Below are 27,639 nucleotides of genomic sequence, written 5' to 3'. Positions count from 1 at the left end.
TTTTTTCAGACCAATAGGTTTTCCTATAGTTAGTTAATTCTGATAAATCCCACCTATTTATCTCTAATTTTTGCCAGTTGTCTAAGCTTTTGGCATATATTCTCATGTATCCCAGATATAAAACCTTGAAAATGCCACAGGTACCTCAATGTGTTTAAATTGCAGCCATCTTCTCCCATCCTCTTCCTTTGTGAACATCCAGGTACCCAGAGAAACTTGTAAGCCTCATCAACTGCTCTTTTCCTCCCACTGACCACAACTCCATCATTATAACTTCTAAATTCTATGTAAACTTTTAAATTCCACTTCCATGCCATAGAAGGATTATGTTAATGGAAATACAGGAACTATCTTTAAAGTATTAAAAATCAAACTTGAGTGAAAAATTAGGAAGCTGTTCCAGAGACCAGGTAATTTCGGGTAGCTGAAGCATGTAGTTAAAAGTTCCAGTACAATGTCAGTTTTCCATAGGTTGAAGAAAATCGTTACAGGGCAATTCTTATTGTTTTTTTTTTTTTAAATAGGGATTTATGTATTTAAAAACATAATTTTCACAAAGAATGTTAAAATAAAACCCAACAACAATTAACCTATAAAGAGAGAGGTAATATAATGCTTTAAATCTCACATTATGATTAAGTTCTTCTAAAACAAAGACATTTACTATAAATGTTCTTTTTAAAGATGACCTTTCCTTTTCTTCTAATAGGACTAATCAAGTCAGTTGACTGTGGCTATTCCTGCAATATCCAATGAAGAACTTATTAATAGCAAAAAGCTATAAAATGAATTTTAAGAAGTTCTTTCTAATTCAAAGTTTAAGACACAAATATATTCACAAACTTATGCTTTTTATCATTGTATGTATACTGCTTATTATTTGGTATATCTTATTCTTTTAAAATTAATAAATTCTGTAAGTTTCAAAATCATCAAGTCTTATATAATTGCATGTATAAACAAGTGTGTTGGTGTACATCTTTAATCCCAGTTACTTAGGAGTCTGAGGAAGGAAGATCACAAGCTCCAGGTTGGCCTAGGATCAAGACCATCTCTCAATATAAAAATTTAAAAGGGGCTGGAGATACAGCTCAGTAGTAGAGTGCCTCTGGGCTGTTCAATCACCATACTGCAAAAAAACATTGCATACATATTTAAATTTATTCAGTTATTATATCTATAATAGGTAAATTTATGGAATCCCCTGGAAAGTGCCTAAACTTTTCTGAACATAGTATAGTTTCCACAAAGAAAATGATAAAGGTTGAAAGTTATCTTTATGACAGAAATTAAGACAATATGTTAAAAACTGGTGGAGTCATGACTTTTAGCAAGACAGCTGTCAGTTTACAATCAAAAGGGAAAACATTTATAGGGCTTATTTAATAATAAATGTCAACCCAATTCAGACATCTGTGATACAAAGTGATTAGTTGTGTTAGCTTTTCATTACTATGACCAGAACACCTGACATAGATAAATTAGATGAGGAAAGATTGATTTTAGCTCATGATTTCAGATGTTTCAGATTATGGTCACCTGACTCCATTGCTTTGGGCCTGAGGTAAGGCGGAATATCATGGCAGAAGTGCAAGATATAGGAAAGCTGCTCAGCTCATGGTAATGGAGGAGAAGGAGGAGAAGGAGGAGGGGAGGAGGGGGAGGAGGGGGAGGAGGGAGAGGGGGAGGAGGAGGAGGGGGAGGGGGAAGGGGGGAGGAGGAGCAAAGAAAGGAAAAGGGACAAGTTATAGTCCCAAGGCAAACGCCCAGTGATGTATTTCCTCCAAAAGTCTACCTGCACTTCCCAGGAGTCCATTATTAATCCATCAAATGAATTAATCTACTGATGAAATTAGAGGCCTCATGATACAATCATTTCCTAAAAGTCTTGCCTCTGGACATTGCTGCATTGGGACCAGGCCTTAACACATGAGATTTTGAGGGGCATTTCAAATCCAAACATATCACATACACACAAAAACACAATACTGTTTTCTCTTGGTATTGCTGCCAGTTAGTTTGCTTTGTTTTCATAACATCTTAATTTAGACCTAATTAATTTATAATAAGCTGCACTAATTTAAAATATACAGTTTGATTACTTTTGACCTCTTTGTCTCTATAAAACCATCGTTACAATCAATATGTTGATCACATACATCCCTCCAAAATATTCCCTGTGCTTCTTTGTAGTTTCTGCATTCCATTTCCCCAAGTGCCCTCATCAATTCTCAGAAAATCATGACCTGTTTCTTTTTCTGAAGATTGGTTTGGATTTTTTAGAATTTCACAGAAATGGAATTCAAAGAGTAATTAAATTTATGTCACTTGGTTTCTTACTCCCAGAATAATTTTGATATTAACTCGGGATGTTGCAGTTTTCAACAAATCATTATATTGTTAGGACTAGTTTTTCATTATAAGGACATATCATGATTTCTTTATGATTATTAATGAACATTTAGGTTGTATCCAGGTTTGGGCCATTACAAACTCAGTTTTTATATGCACTTGTGTCTGTATAATCCTCTTAAGGATATCAACTTTCATTTCTTATGGGCAAAACACTTCGACATGAGTTGGCTGGATCATTTGGTGGATGCATGTTTATTTCAGATGCTCCACATTGCTACAAGACAGCTGCCTGATTTTTGCATGCCCACCACAAAGCACAAGACTCACAGTTTCTTCCCATTTATCCTCTCATCATTCATCATTGCTGAAATATCTATTTAAATATTTTGATAATATTATTTGATTTTGTGTATAATAATTGAGTTTTGAAAGTTTTTTCATATATTTTGGGTATAAGTCCTTTGTATATATGCTTCACAAATATTTTTTACTCTGTCATTTTCTCTTTCAATTTCTTAACAATGTCTTAAGACATTTTTAAAATTTGAAGTTTAATTTATAATTTTTGTTTATATTATGGGTCAATCCTTTGGTGTAATTTCTAGTGTTTAACCACTGAGCCACAATCCCCAACAGGAGTCTACTTAAATTGTTTAGTTGCTGAAGCTGCCTTTGAAGTTGAGATCCTCCTGCCTCAGTTTCCCCAGTAGCTAGTATTACAGGCATTTGCCACCAAACCCAGCCAAAGTTGATTTTTTTAAAAAAAAACAATGTATATTTAATTATTTTACATCATTTGTTAATAAGGCTATCTTTTCTCCACTAAGTTGTTCTCAAACATGAATGGAAATCATTTGTTCACATATGCCTACTTGTACTTTTGTATTCATTTTTCTTTTCTATTAATCTATTTACCTGTTGTGACACCAATAACACTCTCTGAAAACTATGACTTCAAAAGTGAGTTTGGGAAGTAAGTAGTGTAATCCATTCAATTTTGTTCTTCAAAGTTATTTTGGCTATCATCGGAGCTTTGAATTTTCATCTGATTTTCAAAGTCACCTTTACGGTTTGACTTGTAAAGCTTTCTGGGTATTGATCTACATGGCAGTAAATCTACAGGTCAAATTGTGAGAATTATCATCATGATGATATTTAGTGTTTCTACCTATGTACATGATCTCTTTTTATAACTATTTTTATTTTCTTTAATTTATCTAAGAAATTTTTATTTTATTTTACTTTCCTCAGGTCTTGAGGATCTCTGTCAGATGTATCCCTAAACATTTCATATATCTTCTATGGTAGTGTAGGGAAATGTTATTTTGAATTTAATTCATGACTTTTTACTTGCTAAACATATAGAAATAAAATTGATTTTTGTAATGCCCTATATCCTGAAAGCCTGTTCAACACACATATTCATTTAAGTGACTCTTAGAAGGTAGATTTGAACGGATTTGCTACATAAAAAACTAGGCTGTAATTGAATAAAGACAGTTTACTTCTTTCTTTCAAATATTTCTTCTCTATTATTTTTATCAGATTGGTATTTCATTGATTCCTAATCTGATCTTGCTATTTCCTTGCTCCTTCTACTTGCTGTTTATATTTTAATTTTCATTTCTGGAGGTGGAAGCTGAGATTATTGTTTTGAGTTTTCTTTTTAAATAGAGAACTTTATAGATTTATAAATTTCCCCATATGCATGCTTTAGTGGTATTTTATAAAGGTTTGTATTTCTATAAATTTTTATCTGTATGTAATTTGAAGTGTATTTAATTTGGTTTTGATTTTTTTGTATTATTATTTTAAAAATATGTAATTTACCTTTTTTTTAAAATTTTTGAATCGTTGTGGATTTTCCAGGGAACCTTCAGGACTTTTATTTAATTTAACGAATTTTTTGATCCAAAATATACTTTTATAGATTTGAATTCCTTTACATTCATTTTAGAGGCCAGAATGTAATTTATTATGGTAAACATTCCATTGCACTTGTCAACTATGCACAGTAAACATGCATGTAGTTTATAATCATCAGTAGCATCAAAGTCATAAACATTCATCACCTCCCAAAGTTTACTTCCAATTCTTTATCATTATTATCATCATTATTATTATTATGGTGAGAATTTTTCTTAAGACTTTCCTTCCTAGCAAACTATGTGTACTGTACAGTTTTATTAGCTATAGATACTATGTGGGTATACATATCCCCAAATGCACTGAGTTGAATACATGAAACATGTACAGGCTTTTGCCCATCACACCTCAATAAATTGGTTTACAAAAACACATGACAAATCAAAGCAAACCAAGCAAACAAAAATAATATGTGGGCCTCGGGCTGTAGCTTTGTGGCAGAGTGCTTGCCTAGTACATGTGAGGCACTGGGTTTGATCCTTAACACCACATATAAAAATAAACAAGTAAAATAAAGGCATGCTGTTAATCTACAACTACAAAAAAATTAAATGTTATATAAAACATAATAATAATATATGGCCTACCAGTTTGGGGTAGGAGTGTTTCATAATATTCAATTTGATCAAATTGGTGGACAGTTTTATATATGTCTTAACTTTCACCCTAATTGCTCAAGTAATAATTCAGAGAGAGGGGTCAAAATCTCTGAATTACTGATTTAATTATTTCTTCTTGCCATTCCTTCCTTCAATCTTTTGATTCATTTATTTTGAAATTCTATTGCTAGATGCATTAACTTTAAGGACTATTATGTTATCTTGATGAATTATCATTTGGAACACTATGTAGTAACTTTTATTACTGGAGCATTACTGGAAATTAATTTTATCTAATATTAATATAATTCTTTTTTTCTTTTGATTCATATTAGCCTTATCTATTTTCTTCCATTCTTTTGGTCTTAATAAACTTGTTTTCACATATAAACTATGCATATTATAAACAATATGTATTTTTATTATTTATAATTTAGCTTCTCTTTTAATTGTGTTGTATATAACATTTACATATATGGAAATATCTATAGAGTCAGGTTTAAGTCAATCACCTTGTTATTTGCTATTAATTTCAGACATTTTCCCTCCTCATTTCCTTTATTTCTACTTTCTTTCCTGTTGGTTGTTTTATGATTTTACTTATGAGTCTTCGTTGATTTACTAGTTATACCTCTTTATTATTTTAGCAGCTTCTTTAGGGTTTATATTATACATCCTTAAATTTTCACAATCTTCCCACAAGTAACAATATACCACTGTACATTTAGCATAAAATTCATAAATAATGTATTTAAGTCTCTGCCCTCTCAGACATATTTGTATTGTGCATATATTAATAATATAGTCTACATATTACATTGTTCTTTTGTTTAGTCAGATATCTTTTGATGAATTTTATTAAGATAAAATTGACAAAATTGTATATATTCAAAGTGTGTGATGTGAAGTTTGATACATGTATATTTTGTGAAATAATTTCCACAATAAATCTAATTAATGTATCTAGTACCTCACATAATTGCCTTGTTTTTTATTATGAGAATATTTAAGATTTATGCTCTTAGCAAAATTAAACAATATATTATTATTAAGTGTAATCCTCATGCTATGCCATAGATCTCCATAACATATTTATCTTGTAAGTTTACACCTTGCCCCAAATCTTCCCATTTGCCTGATTCCTTATAAACCCCTTTCTGCTCTCTATTTTTATGAACTCAATGTTTTTAAATTCCACATATAAGTGATAACATAGTATTTGTCTTTCTGCATGTATCTGATCTCATCATAATGTTATATAGGTTCGTCCATATTATCACAAATAACAGGATTTCTTTCTTTCTTAAGCTGAATAATACTTTAGTATATCACTTAGCGTTATATATGTAAATACATGTCTAAATATGTATATATGTATCTATCAAAAAACACTTTGTGCTTTTCACCTCTTAACTTTATATTTTAGGGTCTTTTTAGTTCTTCTATATCTCTACATTAATTATTAAAATTACAGTTTACCTAATAATAATTGTTTTAATGTTTTATCAAGTAATTTTTCACCCATCTTAGTTCTAGTTTGGCTTTGATTAATCTCATTGTGGATCATTTTACACACTTCTTTGCATGCTTGGCTATTTTTTATTGGATACTACATATTTTTCACTTAATTCTTCATGTTCTTGATATTTTAATTTCTAAAATTATTCTTGAATTTTATTTTGGGACACACGTTAATTATTGAATTTTCTAAAAGTAGGAACATAATATGTTTAATCTATGCCTTTTATCCCCAGTTTCTAAACCAATACTCTGCATACTTCTGAATACTGTTCTGAATATCCAATACTCTGGGAATTTCGAGGTTTGTCAGTATGGCCAGTGGACATAGCTATTTGTAAGACTGGCTACTGTTACTTCTTATGTGTTTCGGTAGCATTTTATCCATCATTAGGTAGTATCCTCAGATATATATTCAGATCAATAGTCAGCTAAATAATAATTGAGGATCCTTATCAGATCTCAAGAAATTATCACAAAGTTCATTCTCTCCATTACTCTGTTTGGTAAGCTTAGCCACTTTCATCACCTGGAATTTCAATTCCATCTCTTCAGCTTACAGTTTTCAGTGGATGTTGCGTATTTCCTGTTCCCTACATTTTGCCAGGGATACTACAGATGTGATATTCATATTACTGTCTCCTGTCTTTCAGGAATCATTATTCTATAGTGCTTTATGGCCAGTGTCCTGAAAATCATTGTCTCATACATTTCTTCTTTTTCTGTTTGATTGTTTTTTTTATTTCAGCTGCAAATTAAAGCTAGTCTTCTATGACCTCATACTGGACAAAGGAGGCATTCTCATTTTAAGTTGTGATGGGATAATTCAATATTATATAATTTTGTTTTTACATATGCTTTCCTAAATACTTGACTAAAATGCATGTACTTAACCAGTTTCTGGAAAAACCTGAATTTTTATTAAATGTTTGTGTCTTTACTTTCCAATATATTCTGCTCAATATAAAATAAACCACTGCTTTTAATAAATGAATTCAGGACATTTACTTTAAGATAGATATGTTATGCTAAATATTATGAAGTTTAGTATAAAGAGATTTGCTTGTACTTATTTTATTCTTAAATTGGACATAAATCACATATCAAAGGATGAGGCCTCCAAATCACAACAGCTCACAACTCCCAAATCATCTTGCACACTAATGCAGAGGAGAGGGGTATAAGCAATTATCCAATAGTTGCTTACTGTCTTCTATTTCTGCATCTTGTGTGAACTTCATCTGAAATTTTTGTTTCTCCCTTCCTTCTTATAATGAATGTAGACGGCATCAAAACATCTGTCCATTAAAATGTGCACCTTAAAATAACTAGCAGCTGTAAAAGAAAAAAAATATAAAGTCAGTCTTGCTGAAAGAGGGAAAGAGGTTAAAAATTTTGTTTAACTTGAAAAATAAGTGACTACAAAATTTTCCTCTTTGAATGAGACTAATATCTTTTACCTTGTTCCATTATTTTTGTTTTTTTTTTTTGTTTTTCATTTTATACAATTGTCTTATCAGTAAAATTTAATTTCTCACAGATGTCTTGAATTTTATTAATAGTACATGATCACATGTATTTGTTAGGCAAATCTATATTCTACCTAATTTTAAGTGTCAGTATATCATACAGCTTTGATTACAAGTTTGATAATTGAAGCTAAGGTTGACCATACCTCATGATTTTCTTCAAGATAATTTTGACCAATACTATTGTCCCAAAGGAAATTGAACAACTTTTAGTTCTCAAAAGTGTGATGGTTCGGATGATACATAAACAGCCTAATTTCACCAAATGGTAATGCCAAAGCAGAGCAAAAATACTGAAGACTCAAACACACCAAAGAATTAAACAATCAGGGGCTACCAAAACTTGAAAAGGAGACAGAAAAGCACAAGAAATCTTGATTTCACAATAAAATAAGATTAATTTCTTTCAAGAACCCAATCTCCACTTTCTCCTCTCCACCTATCATTATTATGATCCTTTTCTTCCAAACCTGCTTCTATTCTTCCTCACATTTATTTTCAAAATTAATCCTAAGTGTTGAGTATATCCTATACACACAGTGTTTATTCACTTTAAAATTCAAATTTATAACTGCAGGAAGATGACATTTCAGTTGTACTCTAATTTAATCCTTTGAATGATCTTAACACTTAGTTCAAGTAAAACGTGTGAAACTTTAAGAAAGTGAACAATTGAAAATGTCAAAGAAAATTTGATTACTGATATGATATTTAAATGGTAATAAAGACTCGTTCTTTTGATTACTTATTGAGCATGTGCATTTCTAATAAAGCTGGATGGATCTCAACTGGAGAGGTCTAAACATTCTTGATTTCTATTAGACATATTTGTAAATATTAAATATAAAGTTATATGCATGGTATTGGACTATAATGCACATATTTAATATTTTATAAGTCACAAGAAAACAAAACATAATTTAGTACACAAAAATAAATTTGTTTTAGAAAGATAAGTTTTATTTCTGTTTACCTGTTATCAGGTTTAAATAAATGGAATCGTAAAGTATTTACAACAGAACTATCTTTGGATTTAAAAGAAATACATGATTTAAAAACAAATCCCTGATATTTTATATTTGTTTGCACCTGTTAAAAGTGATATTACACCTAATGCTTTAGAAAAACAAGTTAGTTGGAATGTAATTTAAATAAATGAATACAAAATGTAAGTATTTAATTTTAAAAAACTGAAATTGCAGCTTTTGGTTTTTCCTTTTTCTTCTCTTCGTGCCTATACCTACAAAGACCCCTGTGGTTTAAATAACTAGTGTGTGTACACTAATAAAAATCCCATTAAATTAAATGGCCAGTAGGCATGTGGAATGTCCTGTCGCAATTTCAGAAGACAGTTTGTTACCAGACACCCTGCTATGAACATTTTATTTTATCAGAGTTAAGAAAAACATTTATAAAATCTATTCATTTCTATTTTAAAAGTTTAGAAGATCCTGGAAGTGGTGGTTCTATAATTTTTCTCTTCATGGAATGAAATGGTTGGGTGGATTCCACATCAGGCACTATGTAGAACACCCTATAGCAAATGTATGTAATCAACACAATCGGTCAGTAATTTTCATTCTCTCCACTATTATTTCTTTCTTCCATTTGTGAGCAATAACAGTGGCAATTCAGTGCATATTGTATTTTAGGAAAGTGTTTACAGCACACACTGTACCTGTGTTCTGACTAAAATAATTTCTGAAATATAGAACTGTTTTTTTTTCTTGCAAATGTTCTCTGCTTCACTTCAACTCTTACTTTTTAAATATGAATATGAGTTCACTTTTTGTGAAGGTAGAACATTTACCACAGTTTAAGGGAGCACTTTCAATAAATGGGCTAAATGTGTGACATGCATAATAACAGGAAAAGTGGGGGAGAGAAATGAAAGACATGCAGAGGTTACAAAAATGATGAACAAAAAAAAGAAGACAACTGGACAATATGTAGTAATTCTCTGTTCAAAAAAGCAAGATCCCAGAGATGGAGCAAGAAATATACTGTAAATTAAAGCATCAAATTCCACCTTCTGACTTAGAAAAACTAAAAAAAAAAAATGACTGACTTATCAATAGGTATTTTGTTTGCATATTTTTATATGATAAATCCAGTGAAGAAATGATTTCACAAAATAATATTTTCAAATTTAGATTTCCATATTTGTTAGAAAATCTCATAAAAGATGATGAACTTGCTGATGCTTCTCCTACAGCAATGTGTGAGCATTGCACTGGTTGTGTGTTGTAGCTGGAAACTGCATGCATTGTTATCATCTGGTGGATGCAGTAGAAATCATGAGCATAAGATCTTTTCCAACTCTATGTATCTTTTAAAATCAGAGGAACATAATTATATAAATGTTTTTTGATTTGCAACTTTATTAAAAGTGTTCCACCAAAAGTTTTTTAACCTTTATACTAAAATTAATATAAATATTGTATTAGGAACCCTTGTTGCTCAAAGTGTGATCTGTGGACTTGCAAAATAAGCAATACCTGGAGGCTTATTAGAAATACAATTCTCAGAAGTATAAATTCTAATCTGTATTTTAATAAGATCTTCAGGTGATTTGCATGGATATCAAATTGAAAAAGAACTGATAAATACCATATTTATATTTCATTTTAAAATAAATATAATGTTCTAATAATTAACTACCAATGAAATAACACTCTATGAAGATTCATCATCTTTATCCTATGACTTTTTTAATCCCTGCCACGACACTTGTATTAGTTAAGGTCCTACAAAGGAACAAAACCAATAACGTATAGATAATAGGTAGGTAGGTAGGTAAATAGATAGATAGATAGATAGATAGATAGATAGAGCTATAAGTAGATACGTAGAGATAGGAGAAAAATTTTTATGGGTATTGGCTCACCCAGTTTTGATGCTGAAAAACCACACCGTAAACCACTTGAAAGCTGAAAAACCAGGAAAGTCAATAGTACAGGTCAATATCAGTGTCTGAGGACATAAGAACCAGGGAAGCCAATGATGTAACTGTGAGTTTGATGCCAAAAGGCTAAGAAGGGATCAGAGTTTTTGGTTTTAGTATTGGAGTCCAAAGACTTGAGAACCAGAAGATCTGATGTATGAGGGCAGGGTAAGATAGATATCCTAGATCAAAAAGAGAATTTACTCATCTTCCACATTCATAAGTATATGTTTACTAGCTATCTGGGCATTGCTTAGCCCAGTCAAGTTGACTCATTAAAAATCATCATCAGATCACCCCATTTTCTACTCTGCATTCTCTAACTTAAGCAGGTCTAATTCCTCTTTCTATCTCCCCATTCCATTTTCTTACTCTATTGGAGACCTATTGACCTATTTTTTTTCAGGGTGTGCACTTTAGAGCCTCCATATCTGCTCTTTTCTTCATGAAATTCTTTTCTTCACAGGGTGCACATAGCTACTAACTGCTATTGGTTGCTTTCTAAAATATCATTTAATCATAGAGTTCTGTTGCAACTCCAATCAAAACAGTCTATCCCTTGATCAGTATACATCCTCATTCTTCTGTATGCACTCTGTAACATGTATGTATCCCCAAATTTTATGTATTAATTTATTTAATTTATTATTATTTGACTTGCCCAACTAAAATAGAAACTCCTTTAGTATAGCATCTGGTCTGTATTCACAGTAATGTTAATGCTTCCCACACATAGGCAAGTAATACATGTTAGCTTAAAACATGAGAGAAGCATTTGCCTAGCTCCTTGTAAATGAAGGCAGAATCCCTCATCTGTTCATGTTCTACTTCTCTGCAATTATTCAATCTGGATAATCTAATTGAAAATAGTTTCTCTGTGTATCATCATAAACCGTTTTGATTATTTATTTTCTTATTTCAAGTTTATCACTGATAGTGAAAAATCAAAACAAGAAAAGGGTCTCTTTATTTCAATTTATTATATTCAATATGTTTTACTTTTAATTTCCCAGACTCCATCTGAGTCCTAAAAATAGATCTGACTCAGAAAACAGCTATCTTTTCATATTTCCTGACACTGTTGTGTGTTGGGTGGGACAATGGGATTGACCAATGGGCTGGGAGGAAAAGTGATATGTTTCATTCGTGGCCTAGAGCACTTAGTCGTTTGACTAAAACACTAGAATGTTCTTTTCACTCTGATACAATGTTTGAGACAGTAGTTGCTCTATCAGTCTGTTAACATACAACTGTAATGAGTTGAAATCCTTAGCAAGGGAAAATATGTCTTTTATTGTTCAGACCACCAAAATTTCATTAAAAAAACCCTGCCATATGATTTAGCCTATTCTGGATGCTAACAGCAGTTGCCAATATATACTCCAGTTTCTCTATCAGGATACATGTTTCCCTAACCAGTGTTTGTGTTATAAGCTCTTGTAAACCAGGAAGTGAAATTCAGTCATCTTTGATTTTTGTTATTAGTGCTTGACATAGAATGGATCTCTGTAACTATTTTTGCCATTATGAGAAGAATGAGAGTCAGAGAATTCACACATGGAAAAATACTACAGAAATGTAATCATGAAAAAAGGAAGAAATAAGTAGTAGAAAATATTCAGGGAAAATATTATAAAAATCCCATTTTCCCTTACTTGAAGTATTCTGTCATATGAAGTAGCAATTCTCCACCTTACTAGAAGGTAAAGGCCAGGAAAACTAAAGGAAGTACTTTCACATAATGCTAGGGATTTTGTGGTCTATATTATTTATGCCACAGAAAATTATAAAGTCAATCTAGTAATGCATATGGTCTCAGATATGAACTTCACCTATCATGAATGTCTCAGCAAAACAGACAAAGGAGAAAACAGATATAGAAAATGAATTCTACTTGTGGTGTCTTGTGTAGTATTAAAAATAGAATAAGATCTGTATATTGAAATTATAAATAGGCATATGTTATCTACTAACAAAGAAAAAAAGTTAACAAGTATAGATCATAAATAATTGAACAAACTTCTCTTGTGGAAGTGGAAAACTAACTCTAGGTTGATTTAAAAATTGTAATTTCTCATACCCTATGTGCAGTCTTACATGTATCTAAGGTAATGGCATTGTAGATCGTGTACAGCCAGAGAAATGAAAAGTTGTGCTGCAATCATGTACAATGAATCAAAATGCATTTTTCTGTCATATCTACCTAATTAAAATATAAAAAGAGACAGGTTGAAAGTGCCTTTGGAATTGGTAAGACCACAATCACCTCTGGCTCAGAGTATAAAAGTAAAAATTCCTTTGAGTAGAGACCAGTGAATGCTACCTTCTTGCAAAGAGGGAAGGGCTATGAAGTTGTTTCACACTGATCAGACTCTCAGGCATTCAGAGGCTACTGCAGCTTTGGTCCCTAGAGGCTTGGCTACTTCTCAGGTGACAGCAGATCTTGGTATCAACCACATAGTGCTAGTTTTGTAGGATTGCAGGATGCTGGAGTTAGGGGATTATGGAGGCTTCTCCAAGATTTCAAAGGAAGGCCAGGGAGGCCAAGTGCAGTAGGAATGGAGTCCCTGTGGGCAGATCCCAAGAAAATGATGTGTGGAAATATGAGAAGAAAGCTGAAGCTGCAGTGGTGACTCCTGAGATTGAGAAATGACAGTAATGTGGGCAATCTATCAAGGAGAACTGCAGGAATTGAGCACAGACAACCCAAGAGAGAGGCTATGTAGTCTGCAACGAGCAAAGCTATAGTGGTAAAGCTGTGCAAGTCCTTTGGAGAAAACATCACAATGTCAGGTGCCCCAGATGCTGGGTAGATGTGGAGCTACAGAACTTGTTTTCCCAGCTGGATTTTGGTCTTTCTTTAGTCCCGTTTCTTCCCCTATTTCTTCATTTTGAATTGGAAGTTTTCATTCTGTTCTTTTATATATTGGATATATATAATTTGTTCTGATTTTTACAGGGGCTCATGCTGAAAGTTTGCCTTCAGTTTTAGAGGAGACTTGGACTTGAATTTTTGGATGATTTTTTTGAACTGTTGAGATTAGGGAACTCTTGAAAATTAACTAAATGTATTGTGCATTGAGAGATGGCTACGAGCTTTTGGAGCTAGGGGCAAAATGTTATGGTTTAGATATTAGCTCATGTGTAAGACAATGCAAGAAAGTTTAGAGGTGAAATGATTGGGTTAGGAGTGTCTTAACCTAATCAGTACATTAATCTACTTGAATAAATTAAATGGTGATAAGTGTAGGCAGGTATGTTTTGGCTGGAGGATACAGGTCATTGGGGGTATGCCTTTGGGGTATATATTTTGTATTTGGTAAGGGGAGCAGTCACTGACAAGGAATGAAACCTCTAAATCTGTGAGCCAAAATAAATCTTCTATACTTTAAAAAATAAATAAGATTAAATGAAAATTATTATTTACTATGTGGTTATGTTTAAAATATGTTTTGTAACATATAACCAAGGTATTTATTGAATTTGAGAATGCATAAATCTATATTACCATTTCAATGTGTCAGAGGAGATTTGCTTATTTTTGAGTCCCTGGGTAAATTTTTAAGAATTAAGATGCTCAAATCCTGTCTGAAACAATCATTTGACCCAGCTATCCCTCTCCTCGGATTATACCCAAAAGACTTAAAAACAGCATACTACAGGAAAACAGCCACATCAATGTTTATAGCAGCACAATTTACGATAGCTAAACTGTGGAGCCAACCTAGATGCCCTTCAGTGGATGAATGGATAAAAAAAAAAAGTGGCATATATACACAATGGAATTTTACTCAGCAACAAAAGAGAATAAAATCATGGCATTTGCAGATAAATAGATGGTGTTGGAGAAGATAATGCTAAGTAAAGTTAGCCAATCCCCCCCAAAAAAAATGCCAGAAGTTTTCTCTGATATAAGGAGGCTGACTCCTAGTGGGGTAGGGAGGGGGGGCATGAAAGGAATAGATTAATTCTAGATAGGGAAGAGGGGTGGTAGGGAAAAGGGGAGGCAGGGATTAGCAAGGATGGTGGAATGTGATGGACATCATTACCCAAATATGAAGACATGAATTAGTGTCAACATACTTTATATACAACCAGCTATATTAAAAATTGTGCTGTATACATATAATAAGAATTGTAATGATTCCTATGTTATTTACTTTTTTTAATCAATTAAACAAAACAGCTTAGATAATGCTATAGCTTTACCTGCTCCTGCCTGGTCACTCAAACTTGCATTCAGAAGTACGCAATAATTTCTTGTGATTTAATCATATATAACCACACATAATAATATACATACAATGAGAATAATTCAATGTGCTATAGATTTTGAGCTCTAAAGAAAGAAGTTACCTTATTCAATTATAGCATTTGCATATTTCCACACTAGATTGTGTACCAACTTGAATTTCATCATTTTCAAATTGCTTTCAAGCATGGGCACTGGGACATTATCTGTTTTTTTGTTTGTTTGTTTTTGTTTTTGTGTGTTTGTTTATTTTGTTTCTGTTTTTTCCCCTCTCTCTCTATTAGGTAGAAGGAATTAGAAGCCTGAAAGTGTCCAGAGAAATCATAAAGGATTATGTCCCAAAGGTACATTTTGTATATGGGTGCCCCATTTGTTCAATGATAACAATTGCCATGATTCTACTCTTTAAACTTTCACCAAGAAGCTCTAGCAGAACAAAAGCTCACGTGGTTCTTTACCACAGCTTACCTTTGAAGTTGTCTTGGAAGGGAATTAACCACTCTGAGTAAGTGGTTCTCACAGAAGTGTCCTTACAAGTACTAATATTCAATTGCTTTTCCTTGTTTTTGTTCCAAATATTCAAACTTTCCTTTATGGTATGTTGTCACCCTAATTCTTCTTGTTCTAATTAGTTGCACATGATAGCAGAATGCATTTTGACTCACTGTACACATGTGGAATACAATTTTTCATTTCTCTGGTTGTACATGGTGCAGAGTCACACCATTCATGTAATAATACATGTATATAAAGTAATAATGTCCATCTCATTCCAACATCTTTCCCAACCCCGTACCTCCTCTCACTTACCTTTGCCCAATCCAGAGTTCCTCCATTCATCCCATTCCCCTACTCCATTTTGAATCATCATCCACTCATCATGGAAAAGATTTGTCCTTTTTTTTTTATGGGATTGGCTTACTTCACTTAGAATGATATTCTCCATCCATTAAGTGGAAAATGTCATTATTTAATTCTTCTGTATGGTCGAGTGAGATTCCATTGTGTATACATACAATAGTTTATTTATCCACTCATCTATTGAAGGGCATCTATACTGGTTCCACAGTTTAGCTGTTGTTAATTGAGCTGCTATAACATTGATGTGGCCGTGTCACTGTAGTATGCTGGTTTTAAGTCCTTTTGGTATAGACCAAAGAGTGGAATAGCTGGGTCAAATGGTGGTTCTATTCCAAGTTTTCTAAGGAATTTCCAAACCACATTCTAGAGTGATTGCACCAATTTGCAGTCCCACCAGCAATGTATGAGTGTAGCTTTTCCCCAATAGCCTTGCCAACAGTTGTTACTTGTATTCTTGATCATTTCCATTTTGATTGGAGTGAGATGAAATTTTAGAGTAGTTTTGATTGGCATTTTTTCTATTTGCTAGAGAAGTAGAACATTTATTTCATTTATTTATTGATCAATTGTATATCTTCTTCTCTAAAATGTCTGTTCAGTTTTTTAGCCCATTTATTGATTAGGTTATTTGTTTCTTTGGTGTTAAGTTTTTGTTTTCTTTGTATACCCTGAAAATTAATTAGTGCTCCCTCTGGGTGTGTGTGTGTGTGTGTGTGTGTGTGTGTATGTGTGTTAAAGATGTTTTCCCATTCTGTTGGCTCTGTTTTCACGTTATTGATTATTTCCTTTGCTGAGAAGCTTTTTAGTTTGAGTCTGCCCCATTTATTGATTCTTTATTTTACTTTTTTGTGCTTTAAATCTGTATAACATTTTTGGTAGTGTGGCCATTCTTAATTCTACCCCTCCAAGAACAAGGCAGATCTTTTCATCTTTTAAGGTCTTCTTTAATTGCTTTTTTTAGTGTTCTGTAATTTTCATTATAGAGATCTTACAACTTTTTATGTTGATTCCCAAGCATTTTATTTTATTTTATTTTATCTTTTGAGGCTATTGTGAATGGGGTCATTTTTTAAATTTCTCTTTCAGAGGTTTCATTACTGATGTACAGAGATGCTTTTGATTTATGGATGTTGATTTTATATCCTACTACTTTGCTGAATTTATGTTTTAGTACTAGAAGTTTTCTGATAGAATTTTTGGATCCTCTAAGCATAAAATCTTATTGTTGGCAAAATATTGATAGTTTGGTTTCTTTTTTTCCTATTTATATCCCTTTAATTTTGTTAGTCTCTGTAATTGTTCTGGCTAGAGTTTCAAGGAATATGTTGAATAGAAGCGGTGGAAGAGGGTATCACTGACTTGTTTCAGTTTAGAGAGAATGCTTTTCTTCATTTAGAATTATGTTGGCCTTGTGATTATCATAGATAGCTTTTACAATATTGAGGTATGTTCCTATTATCTCTAGTTTTTCTGGAGTTTTGAACATGAAGGGGTGCTGTATTTTCTCAAATGCTTTTTCTGCATCTATTTTGATGATCATATGGTTCTTATATTTAAGTCTATTGATGTGATGATTTACTTTATTAATTTCCATATGTCAAACCAAACTTGCATCCCTGGGATTAACCCTACTTGATCATGGTACTCTATTTTTTCAATATGTTTTTGTAAGTGATTTGCCAGAATTTTATTGAGAATTTCTGTATCCATTCTCATCAGAGATATAGGTCTGAAGATTCTATTCTTTGATGTGTCTTTGTCTGGTTTGGTATTGAAGAGATACCTGCCTTGTAGGATGAGTTTGGAAGGGTTCCATCATTTTCTATTTCTATGGAATAATTTGAGAAGTATTGGTATTAGTTCTGCTTTGAAGAACTCAACTGAGAATCCATCTGGTCCTGGGCTTTTTTGGTTGGTAGGCTTTTGAAGGCATCTTCTAGTTTATTGCTTAAAATTGATGTGTTTAAATTGTGTATGTCCTCCTTAATCAATTTGTGTAGATCATACATCACTAGAAACTTGTCAATGTCTTCAAGATTTTCTATTTTATTGGAGTATGAATTTTCAAAATAGTCTTTAATTATGTTCTGTATTTCAATAGTGTCCATCACTATTTAATTTTCTCTATTTGTTTTTCATCACAAAATTTAGTAATTTTAATTTTCTTTGTCCTTTTCTTTGTTAGTGTGGCTAAGAGTTTATCAATTTTATTCATTTTTCAAAGAATGAGCTTTTCATTTTGTCAATTGTTTCTACTGTTTCAGTTTCAGTGATTTCAGCTTTGATTTTAATTATTTTTTTTTTCTACTACTACTTTTTGTGTTGATTTATTCTTCTTTTTCTAGGGCTTGGATGTACATTGTTAGGTCATTTATTTGTTGACTTTTTCTTCTTTTAATAAATGAGCTTGATGCAATGAACTTTCCTCTTAGCACTCACTACTTTTATTCTGTCCCATAGATTTTAATATATCGTATTGATGATCTCATTTACCTCTAAGAATTTATTTTTTTAGTCTCCTCCTTGATGGTTTTTGTTATCAGGTGCTCACTCAATAGCATATGATTTAGTCTCCGGGTATTGAAAAAGCTATTTCTTATTTTATCATTGATTTCTAATTTTATTCCATTATGACCTGGTAGAATACAGGGTAGTATTTCTATTGTTTTGTATTTTCTAAGACTTGCTTTGTGCCACAACATATGGTCTATTATAGAAAAGAATCCATGTGCTGCTGAGAAGAAAGGGTATTCACTCACTGATGGATGAATTTTTTGTATATAACTATTAAGTCTAAATTATTGATTTTATTATTTAGTTGTATAGTTTAATTGTTTAGTTTTATTTGGAAGATCTATCCAGTGACGAGAAAGATGTGTTAAAGTAACTCAATATTGTGTTGTGGTCTATTTGATTCTTGAAATTGACAAGTTTGTTTGATGTACATATGTGCTCCATTTTGGGGGGCATGTATCTGTATGTCTTGTTGGTATATGGTTCCCTTAAACAGTATGAAATGTCTTGTGGGTGTATGGTACCCTTAAGCAGTATGAAATGTCCTTTTTTTTAATCCCTGTTGACTAAGTTTGGTTTGAAGTTCACTTTATCTGATATGAGGATGGAAACCCCTGCTTGTTTACACAGTCTATGGGAGTGGTATGTTTTTTCCCAACTTTTAACCTTCAGTCTGTGAATGTATTTTGGAGGCAGCATATTGTTGGGTCTTTTTTTAATCCAATTTTCCAGTATCTGTCTTTTGATTGATGAGTTTAGGCCAATAACATTAAGAGGGTTCCTATTAAGACATTATTTGTATTCCTGGTCATTTTGGTTCTTAACTTGATGTGTTTTCTCCTTGATTGGATTTTCCTTTAATTTAGTTTCTCCCTTTGATGATTTTCATTGTTTTTTCTTTTCTCCATTTCCTCCTCATGGAATATTTTGGCGAGGATGTTCTGTAGTTCAGCCTTTCTAGTTGTAAATTCTTTTAACTTTTGTTTTTCAAGAAGGTTTTTATTTAATTCACAAATCTGAAGCTTATTTTGTTTGATATAAGATTCTTGGTTGGCATTCATCTTCTTTCAGAGCTTGGTATATGTTGTTCTAGGATCTTCTAGCTTTGAGGGTCTCAGTTGAGAAATCTGCTGAGATCTGAATTGATTTCTCCCTACGTGTAATCTGATTCATTTCTCTTGTAGTTTTAGAATTCTCTCCTTATTCTGTATGCTAGGATTTTCATTATAATGTGCCTTGGTGTGGATCTGTTGTAATTTTATACATTTGGTGTCCTGTAAGTCTCTTGTATTTGTTTTTCCACTTCATTCTTCAGGCTTGGGAAACTTTCTGATATTATTTCATTGAATAGATTGTCATTTCCTTTAATTTGTATCTCTATGACTTGTTCTATCCTGATAATTCTTAAATTTAGCCTTTTCATGTTATCCCATAATTCTTGGAAGTTCTGTTCATGGTTTCTTACCATATTCACTGTGTGGTCAACTTTATTTTCAAGATTATATATTTTTCATCATTGTCTATGGTTCTGTCTTCTAAGTGATCTAGTCTGTTGGTGGTGCTTTCTATTGAGTTTTTAATATGGTTTATCATTTCCTTCATTTCAAAGATTTCTGTTTGTTTGGTTTGTTTCAAAATCTCCATGTCTTTATTGAAGTAATCTTTTGCTTCCTGCATGTGCTCTTGTATCTCTTTATTGGAGTGATCAATAGTTACCTATATTTGCTCTCATATGTCATTCTTTGCTTCACGGATCATTTTAATCATATATATTCTGAACTTCTTCTCTGACATTCCTTCTACTCTGCTGCCAATGGATTCTATTATTGTAGCATCTTGATTTCTTTGGATAACTTTCTTCCCTTGTTTTTTCATGTTTTTTATGTGTCTTCCCCTCTAGCAGCATGGATATGAAGCATTACAGTTTCTACCCTATAGACTTAACTCTCTTTATTGGTTTCCAATACATTATCTTTAAGGGGGAGATCAATAATAATAGCAACCCATGAAAAAGTATTCACCCTTAAATCAAATAGCTCCTATTTACATTTTGGGCACAATAAACAGAAATGGTGTGTTCAATTATTACATATAATATAAACAGTATGTTTGTAAAAGGGTCTACAGTTTCTAATGGTGACTAAAGAGAGAACTGGGGGTTTGTAGGATGAGATGTTTATGAGGTAGGAGGTGAGAATATAGAGGTATTAGATCATAGGGAGCATGAAAGAGGAATCCAAAGAAGTTGTCTGTTAGCAGGAGCAAAGAGAAAAGAGACTCTAGAGAGACAGATTAGTGGGAAGAAATATAGAGAGTAAAACAAAACAAAACAAAAAACAAAAACAAAAAAACAATTTAAAAAATTGTAAAAATAAAAGGTAAAAGAACATATAACAAAACTCTAGTATATTGTTCGGATATCCCAGTCTTTAGTAGCCTGATGCATAAAAAGTACTTGGTTTCATAAATGTTGGGGATCTGAGAGCAGGAAAAGAAAGAAAAACAAATCTTGAGGGAAAATTGAACAATTGTTTCTGTTGGAGTTCAATATCTTTCATGCTTCACTTCTCATCCAACAGGTGGGGTTGTCTGGAGTTTGCTGGTAAAGTTTCTAGGGTGGGATGGTTACTCTTAGAAATGGAACTCCTGGATGTGGGTATAGCAATTGCTGGTTCCTGTTGGAAGACTGTACCCCAGGAATCTCCCTTAAGCTGTGGAGCCTGGTCTTAGTATCTTACATTACCTGTGGCCCCCACAATTCCTGGTCTCTAATTTAGTCTCTAAACTGTATCTCTCCCCCACCCTTTCTAACTTCCCAATCCTCCCTCTCTCTCTCTTTCTCTCTCTCTCTCTTGAGGACTGAGCACCAGACGGGTGCTCCTCTTGTAGAGAGCTGTTTTATTTCAGGCAGATCAGGACAATACATTCAGAGCTGCAGGGGCCATGGGCCTGCAGGTGCTGAGCAGGGTTGGTGGCTTGGCTGGGGGGTTGGTGGCTGCATTGGGGGATTGGTAGACTGTGGATACCTTAATTTCTGTCTTGTAGGCCCCAGCTGGTGTCCCAAGATGGAAGCTGCCCTAACTAAAGATAGAGCTGGCGATAGTGGAGATAACCCAAGATGGCATCAGAGGTGTCCTAAAATGGAGGTGACAAGGTTCAGAAATGGGGCAGCCAGGGAAGGTCATGTGGTGGCCTTAGGCAGCCTATTTGAAGATGCAGCACTGTATACGATGCTGTAGCGGGCAGCTGCCTCCAAGTCCTATCTGGTGTCCCCAGGTGGAGGCTACCACGTTGAGTAGGGTTTTTTTGCAGTTACAGTGTCCCAACATGGAGGTGGCTGGGGGAACCCCTGTTGGTAAATGGGGAGCTGGGCAGGGTTCTGTGCAGGTGCAGGTCTGAGGTCCAGCGTGGGTGCAAGTCCTGCCACCCTACTCTATACCATAATCTATTCCTGGACACTATTTTCAGTCCAAAAGTTTTCTGTGTTGGATTATTTTATGTGCTTTATTCTTAACAAAGTAAATAAGCTAATGTTATTCAAATTATAATTTGTCTAGGTTCCAAGAGCCTATTTTGGAAGTTAGATTGAAAAAAAAAAACTGAAAATAAATTAAGTATTTACTTCTTAATTTCATATTACCATTTAGAAAAGGATCCTAATTCCCCAAACCTTCTAAATGAGAAAAGGTAATCAGAATAGAAAAGCTTAAAGATGAATTGTTTTAATATATCTATAGATCTTAGTATAACTATATCCAAGGCATAAGCAATGCATTTTCATCCTTGTTTTCTTATGACCTAGCAGAATACATTGATTATTCTTGTATCTTTGTAATTATATGTTGCATCAACCACTAGATAAATATGGAGTTTATTAATAGTAGTTACAAGGGAGGAAGCATAGTTAAAAATATATCTAAAAGATATTAACATGCTTTTTAAGAATATAAGCATTTATGAAATGTTTACTCAAAAAATCAGATGATATCCAACGTATTATGAGAAATATCCAACAGATCTAGTTGACGCAATGTACAAAAATTATAACCTTTAAATTTTGTTAGAGCAATATTTCAGAATAATTCTGGAGAGCATGTTAGTATATTCAATGAAGAAAAATATATCAAATATCTTTATTTCTTAGTAAATCACGCTAACATTAGTATAATAATGTTACACAATATGGGAAAATAAAGGGTACCATTGATTTAGTTTAGGAATGTATCCAAATTTTATATTGTTAAACATATTCATATAATAAGTTTGTGTGTAGATTAACATGATTTTGCCTACCACTGATATAGTAGGAAAAGAGGGTCAAGAGGCAACACTTTATTAGTGGTGCCACAACCTAAAGGAATAAGTCCCAATGTCTAAGCCCCAAGCACAGCAGAGCTTTTACTTTTATACATAAGCAACTTTGAGATACATCAAGGAAAGGGAGTTGGTGATTCTATAGGAGGGTGCATTATACATCCTTGATCTGCATACAAGCTTGTCCAAAACCTAGGGTCTCTTAGCTCATTCAGTTTAGGGTCTTTTAATGTACTAAGCCTAAAGGGGTTTGTTCTGTCCCAGATACTTTCTTTCCTGCTTCCACTACTTCTGTCATCTCGTTACAGAAGTTTAAATGTCAGTAATCAGAAATACTGTGTGTCAGCATGCAAAACCACAGCCTGTCAGCCCTTCAACTGCTAAAGTTTACATTGTTTTCTGCCACACTAGTGGCCCAGAGTTAGAGAAAATGAGAGAAAGACAGGTGCTCAGACAATTGGATTATTGCTAACAGTATTTTAGCACACTTACTACCTTGAATGTGTGGACATTAAAGCTGTGGCTTCATAGTCAGAAGCAAATTTTTCATTAAGCTATAAAGCTTAAGTTTTAAAACCCTTTACTCCCAGATAGCCATTAGAGAATGAGCATGTTCTACAGAATTTGCACTAGAAGTATGAGGTCTGCAATATATGAAGCCAAAAGTTTGGTCTGAAAAATTCTTCAGCTTCCAATATATGTAAACCATAAATGGAGAATTTGATTATCTTCAAAAAAATCATCAAATGTCAGTTATAGTAAATTTTGATTGAACTGGAACAAAATGATTACTTGTTTCACTTTTTTTTCTCTCTATTGAAAAGATATTTTTAAATCGCTGCTATATAATAACAACAACAACAATATATTAATGAAACGTTAAATGTAAATTTTGTTGTGATTTATTTTCTTGTCCTAATTAGATATTCAATTGTATACTTCATTTTCAACTCATGATTTTATTTTCCTCAAGGAAGCATCTCCAAATTTTATCATTCAGATCTCACTAAATGTGTGTCCACCCTCTCTACTAAATGGCTTCCCACAAGAAGAGGCTCCTGAGTGTCAAACTAAGAAAAAAATATCATAAAGAATACATAAAATACGTTAATACAACAACTGCATATGGACACTACTATAATTTCTGGTTAGACAAAGAGATAATTTTGTTCCTTAGGACAATTCACTCAACTCTTTGAGCATCCCTTGGTCTTCATTTTGTATAGGTGCTTTGCTTTGTTACTAATTCAAGCACCATGGCACTATCAACTTTCACCATAACCTCACCATTATAGGGGATAAATTCATGCTCATATAAACATGGATCTGTTCAAAATATGTACAAAGATAAAGAGCAGAAACAGTTGTATTAAAATACACATCTATCTGGCTATATCATTACCCTAAAACAGAATCAAAAGGAATGTCTTTCAGCAGTTAAATCCATGGAGAAAAATCATCAGGTAAGTTACAGCTACCATCAGGGACAACAGGGACATCTCTACCTGTTTTGTCTTTCATTCATTCTATCATCCCCCTTCAATCTCTGAATTCACTTGAATCTCCAAGCAGCCTTATTGAAATATTGTATCAGAAATTATTTGATTATATTATTTGATTAGGCAGAAGAAATTTTAATAAGCCTTATATGCAGTCATGTTCTCTTAAACCAGATAGTGTCTATTAATATTTATTGACAGTTTTACGGTACACATATTTTCACCACAGCCGATTTCAGACTACCCATGATGTCACCAGAAGTCAAGGTAGAAGAAAGTGGAGGCATTAGTTCTCCTAAGACAGTAGGAGCTGCTCCAATACCCTACTTCTAATAGACAAAAATCTTTGGAAAAAAAAACAAAAACAGGTAGGTGGTGAGTTCTTCTACAGTATCAGTTAGAGCATCACTGCATCATTTAAAATTAATCATCTACACAGTCTGTTGGAAAATGTTGTATATAGATTTCTGTATCTATTGCTGTGTGGTAAACAGCTTGTTCACATTTTTGTAGCACGGTACCCTCAAACAGGTGAATTGATTAGAAAACTTTATATTATTTATTAAAAATTGATAATCCTGTTTTCTTTTAAGCCAGAATATATTCCCTGTCCTGTCCCCTGTTCTGTGTAGTCGGGTGAGCAGACATGTCAGTTTAATTGTTTCTTGCTGAATGCTTTGTCCCTCTGTTTTCTTTCACTCTTTATTTCTTATATGAAGCCAAATGATCTATGTTTGGCATAATAAGAATTGCAAACGTCCTTTGGAGCAAAAGTCATTTTTATTTAGTAAATAGAAGGCATGAATAATGAACAATACAAGAAAATTGTAAAATAATTAGGAAGCGGTTCAGAGGTGCTCATTTACAACTGAGGAAATTAAAAATGCAAATGCATTATTATCACAAAGGTAGTTAACAGACAAATGAGTAAAAAAAAAAAAAGAGCATTCCTTCTAATTCATCATTGTTTAAAAGACACCTGCAAGTTCTAGCAGGAAAAGACAAGACAGAGAAATGCAGATGGTCACATTTTGTATTATATCCATCACATTTTTTATACTCTAATTAGAAGGGGGAATCATTCTCCATAGGAAGAAGATACTGCTTATTTGAATATTTGAATAAAAGCTGGTTGATGCAGAATTCAAAATATTCCCTGTGTTTTTTTGTCTTTGTGATCAGGGTGGCACAATATTTATTTTCTTTGACCGAAGGAAACTGTTGGCAGTCTGCTCCCAAAGATCTATATTTGGACTCTGAAAATTAAATGAATTTCAATTTCCTCTTTTGTTCTAAGCCTGGGTTTATTGGCACTGAGTTATATTGTGATTTCATAAGATGCTAACCTGTAAGCAAAATGTTTGCATTATCAGATTAATCTTATTTTAAATGTTACCTTAAAAAGTTATTTGTGACATTTATCTTTAATTATTTTCTAAACACATGAATTTTTCAATATGATCATCCTAAGAGCAATATCTGGTCTAAAAGTGAGTTCTACTCTATTATGCAGTTTTGTAACTTCATATTTGTGCTGACAGTAATCGTAACCATGTAAGAAGATACATAAATAGATTTTTCTTTTGTCTTTAAATTTCAAATATATAACAAGAAATATAAACACCACATTAAAGGAAAATAGAAAACACCTAAATGTAAAGTGGAAAATTAAAACAGGGAAAATAGTCCTGTATTTAAAGAAAATGTTAAGATTCAAAGGAGTACATATCTTTGTTTTTAGTGATGAGTAAAGGCATCTATGTTTGCTTAAGTGCACTCACTTATTTCCTAAATCTATTCCTTTTCCTTGCTTCAATCTCAGTTTGGAAACAACGGAAGGGAATGCAAACTATGCAATTATCTAATATAGTCTGGTAGTTGCACTTTTTTCTCCTCACCTCTTCTGATAGTTTTTCTCTGATCCCTTCCTTTTGCCCTAAAAGTAAACATGAAAAAGAAATCTGATCAATTATATTTAACACACCAAGGACATAACTTCGTATAGAATACTTTGTACCATGGTATCAATTTCAAATCTGGGCACAACTAATTAATTGTTGCTGCATTGAATTTTGTGCCACCAATATCAGAACTAGTTTATTGGTTTACTTTTAGACTCTTCCTTGCTTTTAGACTCTTCACCAGGACTACAAAATTGGCATATCATAATAAGTAACTCATCTCTAACTGTGCAGATGAGAGGATGATCTTAACCAACTAATGTAATATATCTTTAATATCATTCTCTTCATAGACTCAATCATAGTGTCGTCATTAAATCTTTTTAAAATTATCATTATACTTCCTTGCCTAAAATTAGCAGTGTGTCCATAACTAAGATTGATTATTAGTAATGGAAAGTAATATATGTTAACTACATAAAAATAATTGGACAGGATTTTAGAAACTGATTATTAATTTGGAAGGTGTCTAGCTTGTTATGGGACACAAAACACAGATCAAAGGCTACACTGTATGATTTTAATAATGGTTTAATATCCTGAACTTCTTGTTAGTCTGGTAAAATCTACTCTATGTTATGTACAGCTAAACTACTGTAGTGTAAACTGTTTTGACCAAATGTAACTATCATTTAGTATACATTATAGCACATAATAAAAACCTATCTCTGGTACTAAATTTAAAGTAGTTCTTTATAAGGCTAATAATATATTTACATGGTTGGAATCCAATATTTTTCTCAAGTATCCCACTGGTTTCTGCAGTAAGATTTGGTGTTTCTTTTTCTTTCCAGCCCACAACTACAAGGTATCTAAGAATTACAACTTCAGGGCAAGCAGGTCTAATCAGACCCTCCTCTCTAAGTTTTTTACAGCTTCTTCCTAAATTCAACCCCTGCCTCTCCACTCTTCTCTGCCAACATAGCCATCTGCCCTCCCATCTCCCAAATTACAGACCATATTGCCTCCTCTCTCCTCATTTTTAAAAATTTATTTAGTTTTATCTCCATAGAATGTCACCATTGATTTCAGTTTATATTTCTTTCTCTCTAAATATATGGAGAGAATTATAACCAATTAATTTGAATCATTCATTTTTCTTAATAATAAAATTATAGGAAATAAGATGAAGATAAATAAAAGTACTGAAGAAATTATTAAATTCTAATGTATTTGGAATCTGGGTTAATTGCATAATATTCCCAAGCATAAAAAAATCATATTAAAAATCTCACTATGGTGAGGTTAGAAATGTTAATATAAAAATGGTCATATGGGTGAAATTTTAACTTAAATATAAACATAAAAGGAAGTCCTAAAAAATGGGCAACTGCTACCAAACCTTCAAAAATAAATTATTTATAAAT

The sequence above is a fragment of the Marmota monax genome, unplaced genomic scaffold (genome assembly GCF_021218885.2).
Source record: "Marmota monax isolate L192 unplaced genomic scaffold, Marmota_monax_Labrador192_F-V1.1 WCK01_AAM20220418_F8-fsc00144, whole genome shotgun sequence".
NCBI classification, from domain to species: domain Eukaryota; kingdom Metazoa; phylum Chordata; class Mammalia; order Rodentia; family Sciuridae; genus Marmota; species Marmota monax.
The sequence above is the reverse complement of the archived record's forward strand: the minus strand, read 5'-3'. Positions refer to the sequence as shown.